Source organism: Octodon degus, unplaced genomic scaffold, assembly GCF_000260255.1.
Source record: "Octodon degus isolate 3935 unplaced genomic scaffold, OctDeg1.0 scaffold00024, whole genome shotgun sequence".
Classification (NCBI taxonomy): Eukaryota; Metazoa; Chordata; class Mammalia; order Rodentia; family Octodontidae; genus Octodon; species Octodon degus.
Window position 1 is genome coordinate 10,006,930 of NW_004524600.1, and position 5,864 is coordinate 10,012,793.

Below are 5,864 nucleotides of genomic sequence, written 5' to 3' on the forward strand. Positions count from 1 at the left end.
AAATTCCAAATAAAAATAAAAACAAAATAAATCAAAATAAAGCTAAACACCAATGACATCAATGACAGAGATTATTCCAAAGCATTCCCATTCCAAAGGGATTATTGGGGAACAGAAAACAATGAGACCAAAGCAATACAAAACCCAGTGGTGCAAACATTAAATCTTGTAGCTCTGTGTCCAGCACCTGGGATAAGTTGTGATAAGACATGAATTCCAAACAACTTAGGCATCTCTGCCCCTATGGCATTGTCAGGGGTTGTAGTTCTTGTAGTGATACAAGGGAATGAAATGCCCAACCTGACAGATACCTAGGATGAGTTTGTGTTCTCTAAAATTGAAGAATGAATTTTAGGAACAACAGAGGTTAAGAGCAGAATACATTTATCAAGGGAAATAAAAGCTTCTATTTGAGAGAGACAGAAGGGGTCATGAGTGGGTTGCCAAGGACCCTGCCTTTTCTAGGTGTTTTATAAAGCAAAACCACAAAGTGAGGTGGAATTAAAGTGGAAAACATGTGGATTTACACTTGAGGTGGGACAAAATTATGGTCCACCAAAAAGATTAATTGTTCAGGTAAAATTCATTAAATCAGGATCATATGGGGAAGAAAGTCACATAGTAAGTGGACATGAATACAGAACAGGGGCTTTTCTTGTAGGGGGTTGGGTCAGTGACGCCTGACTTTTTGGAGGTGATCAATACCTATTTAGAATATCAATCCCTGATGCCCATCCCTAGGGAGGTATGTGGGTGCATTTGTTTATGCTTTTGTCTTGAGGTCTAGCCCAGAGCAGGAGTGCCTGTCTATCTCAGTTACTCCGTCTCTCCTTGCTGAGACAAATACCTGACACTCAAAATGAAGGAAGGAAAGTTTTCTTTAGCTCACAGTTACTGGAGGTTTCAGTCCATACTCAGCTGGGTCCAAGGCAGAGTGGCACATGGCAGAGAGCAACCATTCATGGCAGAGGCAAAGAGCAGAGAGAAACGGAGGAGTATCGGCAACAGTGGCTACAGAGCACAAGTCTGTCTCTCTGTTCTTCTTATGTTACATTCAAGCTATCTACCCCAGGCTGGGTATAGCACTCACACCCATAATCCCAGCCTTGGATCATGAATTAATCACAAACTATAGAACTGCGCCTCAGTGGCCGCATGAGGCTTTGGAGGGACAAATACACACAAACCATTAACACTGTCTCTCCTACAGTTGCAAGGTAGCATGTCTTCCATATTATCTCCACTGAGGGCCTAAACCTGTCTGACTGCCTATAATATTTCTATCTAACTCAGTTGCCTACAATAGTAAGTTCAGTCTTATACTTGTTTTGCTTACTCCTTGAGGTTTTCCTCAGACATTGCACGTCTGTGACTTCTCCAACTTCCTAGGTTTCCACTGCACTCACAGCTTCACTCACAGCTTCATGCACTGCTGTCTCAGGAGCATATTGTCTGGCCTCTCAGGCCTTATGAAATGTAGGAGGAAGCTTTCTGACCCCACAACTCTTACATCCTGCATGTGGAGGTGGACTAGGAGGATAAGTACCTTGGGCCTTTTACACCTTGCTGGTGGTTGTAGAAGTTTCCCATTGCTGGATGGTAAAGCATGAATCCCTAGAGAACTGTCCCTGGATGACTCCCTCTGACAGTGTCCTGGGGCTCTTTTCTGGAAGCAAAATCTTTCACTTTTGCAACTTTGAGCTTGTGAAGGGTGGGGCGCTGTACGGTCCTGTTAGAGCCTGGAGTCATATTTTCTATTGAGAGGTTATAAAGTATTTGGCTTCTATTTAATGCTAATTTTTTCAGCAATCAGGCTCCATCTTTGTAGACTGTAACATTACAAGAGCTTCTTTTCTGTTCAAACTCAAAATCTGTCTGTTATTTTGGCTCACAGTTTGTAGAGGTTTTAGCCCATAGTCAGCTGGCTCCGAGGCAGGACAGCATGGCAGAAGGGTGTGGAGAGCAGCCCTTCTCCTTCCTGCCCAAGGAGGAGCTGGGAAGGAAGATGAGCTCTTCCAGGCCATGCCCCCAGCAACCCATTTCTACAGCCAGACCCCACCTCCTAATAGTGAGCCAGCCATAACCCTCCAAGATCCAAACACTTCCCCAAAACCCCACCCATGAGCACACCAGGCTCTCAGTGCACAACTAATTACAAACCACACCATGTAATATTTTGAAAGCTACTTACAAAGGTAGGGGTGGGATTGAGACATTCCTTTCTCTTTCCATTAGAGAAAGAATGTTACCATTGCCCAGGCAGTTCTAATAGAGCAAATTATCTTTGGACCAGGAGCAGTAGCATCCTCATGTGGGAGGTTGTTAGAAAGCAAGTTCTCAGGCTCTGGCATAGAACTACTGAAAGAGGCCAGACCTCCATAATTTAATAAACCCACCAGTGAACTCAACGTATGTGCAGTGTGAGAACCACTTTTAGCAGAACCATTCCTGGCTGATTGCATGACTTTACATACAAGCTCAGGAGCCAATGCTCTTTAATGTAATAGGCTACTAGGGCTATTATTTTATAGATAGAATCACAGTCAGATTAATAAAAAGGTTAGATGAATCTGACAATGGAGAAAAATCCAATACTTGCAGTGGCAGTTGTGTGTGTACCTAGGCAAGGTACAGCGGGCAGACTTTGAGGACTGGCCACAGACCCCACCTGTGGAGAGATCTGAGCTGAATCTTGAATACCTGCCACCCGCTCCCACTCAAAATATCCTTGAGTCTAGAGCCTTCTACTTTTCCTTTTACAGCTAGTGAATCCAGGAAGGAGAAAAGACACTCTCAGCATCCATTAAGGTTTAGGGATAATGGAAGAAGAAGAAGAAGAAAAAAAAAAAATCTATAGCAGGAAGTTCTCCAGAAAGAGGTTACTGGAAAGATTGGTGTCACAAGGTTTAGAGAGGGCGGTGTGACTGAGGAGAGGAGAATTTTTTTTTTTACCTCAGCTTATGTATTCATTTTATTTTTTAATTAATCTTGAGAAATAAATAGCAATGAAACAGTTTCAAAACAGGTTAGTAAGACAGTTATAATATTTAATACATTGCATACTGTTGTCTTCATAATAGTTATTCATAGTACAAGATACAGACATGAGGGACCGGGGAGATGGCTCAGTGGAATAAGCGCTTCCGTAGCAAGTGCAAGGGCCTGAGTTCAATCCCCAGTTCTGAAAAAAAAAACAAAAAAAGATGCAGACATGATATCTTGTCTAAATACTATTAGTACAAATCTTTCTTCTCATTGAACTAAAAGAAAGTAGTATATCTATCCCAACTATTTTGGATATACAGATATGTATATATATTTTTTTCACTACAAAATGATCCTTCATTTATATCCCTCTTTTTTGTTTCGTTTTGTCAGAGATGGGTGTTTCATTGCCATTCAAATATTGTAGGTGAATGAATTCAGCAAAATAATCCAATGTAGTCCAGTAGTCCATAATAATAGTGGGTTACCCGCAGAACTGGCAACGTCAGAAGTTGTTGACTTGGGCTGGTGAGATGGCTCAGTGGTCTAAAGCACCTACTTAGAACAAGCTTGGCCAAAGCACAGGGACCACGGTTCGATCCCCCAGCACCACATGCCAGCCCTGCCCCCTGGTGGGCTGAGCTGGCCACACACAGACACACACACACACACACACAAATAAATAAATGTTTAAAAATAAATAAATAAATAAAAAATGTACCAATGATTAAAAAAAAAAAGTTCATTTAAAAAAAAAAAGAAGTTGTTGACTTGAGCCTTTTATAGCTTAGCATATTAATATGGCTTTACTTTCTATACCTCATGTTTATACTTTTCTGCTGGATGGTTAAAATCAAGATAAAGCAAGACCTATACAACAAAAAAAAATGTAACTTCTATATCTGACAAGGTCAGTGAAATCCCCTCAGGATTTACCCTGAAACCCTGTACCTCAGTTTGTAGACCCTTTGTCAGTGTCAGCCATTTGGATGAGTCATGGCCCTTGCTTGACAAATTTGCTCTCTGTGAAAGCCTGAGAGAAGGTTTTCTCTCTATGTGACTAAGGAGAGGAGTTTGAAGCTGCGTGGGACATCTTTAAAGGCTGAGGGGTTTTAATCTAGCCATGTATTTCAATTCACAAATTCCAGCTCATTCTAAATCAGACAGCTATAAGAATGATTGCATAGTACAAACAAACTGCTTAAAATGCCACAGTGATTCACTGTGGGAAGATAGGGCTGGTGGTGTTCCATTTAGGAAGAAAGCTTCACTTTCTGATCACCAGCAGGGTTTCCTCACCACTTCACACTTCAAGTTGAAATGTGGCAGTTCATCAACCCAAGGCCAGAAGAAAAGTGACCCTGATTGGCCATCACCTCCAGCAATGTCTCATTCCTGTCTACTTTGTTCTCTTGCCCAGCTGGCTACACAATAGTCCTGTTGACTCAGGCCTCAGCTCCTCCCACTTGACAAAGAGGTCTGTGTGTGTGTGTGTGTGTGTGTGTGTTCAACATACTAACTCAATTGTTTCTTCATATAATATTCCTTGTTGTCGCTTTATTTTTTTAAGGTTTCAAAAATGTATTGTCAATAGTACTGATCACAGAAAATAAATAAGATTCCCGATTAAGTATATTCCACTGTCCAGGCAATGGTTATTTTTAAAACTTGATTCACTATTGTCTTGACCATGATTAAGAGGACATCATCTTGTGACCTCCCAGAGGATAAATGTGTTGCAGCTCATGTGCAGCTCCTTACAATCCTAGCTTGGTCCTCCTCCAGGGTCTCCTCTTGGAGTTGTACCTGATTTTATTACCTGTCTTCATACAAATTCACTGAGGAATGGGGTGATCCTGCTTTTGCTTCTTGACCAGGAATCATTTTATTCTGAAAGTCTTGTGAGAAGACATGGTATGGGTAGGAGGCGAGAGCACACACTTGATGGTGGACTGAAGCAGAAGAGTATTGTCCCTTTAAAAATATTTCTAATATATTACCAATATATTAAGAATATTGGGGGCTAGGGAGATGGCGCAGTAGAATAAGTGCTTGCCTGGCAAATACAAGGATCTGAGTTCAATCCCTGGTTCTGCCAAAAAAGAATATTGGACCTCTATTATACACATACAAATATTTTTGTCCAGTTTTTCACAGATTTTTTTTGGGGGGTGCTGTTTCACTATCCACTTAGGATAGTTCACTATTCAAAAAATGTCAGTTATCTAAATTAATTTATAAATGTAACTCTTAACTCTCTGTATCCTCAAATTCTAGCTTTTTAATGAAGGTAGACAATTGATACTTTATGTAGAAAAATGAACATGCAAGAATAGTCACAGAGGGCTGGAGAGATGGCTCAGTGGTCTAAGGCACCTACTTAGAACAAGCTTAGCAAAGCACAGAGACTGCGGTTCAATCCCCCAGCACCACATGCCAGCCAGCCCCGCCCCCTGGTGGGCTGAGCTGGCCACACACACACACCACACTCTCTCTCTGTCTCTCTGTCTCTCTGTCTCTCTCTCTCTCTCTCTCTCTCTCTCTCTCTCTCTCAAATAAATAAAACAATTTAAAAAAATTAAAAAAAATTTTTAAAAAAAGAATAGTCACAGAAACAGAAAGAAAAAAAAGGAAAAAAGAGAGAAAAAAGAAAGAAGAAAAGAAAGAGGGTGGGGCTGGCGTGGTATAGTGCCAGGGATTGAACCGAGGTCCCCTACGCCTGCCTAAGTTTTGCCTAAACAGGCTGTTTAGACTGCTGAGCTATCTTGCTGGCCCTTTTTCACAGATTTGGGTCAGTTTTTCTTTTACTGTTTCCAGACATCATAGTCAGATACCTTTTGCTGTACTGAAGGAAAAGATCAAGCCACTCAAACTTCTAG

The 5,864-nt window shown here is 41.3% G+C and overlaps 1 pseudogene; it reads right to left on the bottom strand.

Moving 5' to 3' along the window:
• Positions 1 to 4,742: 4,742 nt before the first annotated feature.
• Positions 4,743 to 4,898, bottom strand: LOC105741821 (annotated as a pseudogene).
• Between the last annotated feature and the right edge of the window lie 966 nt (positions 4,899 to 5,864).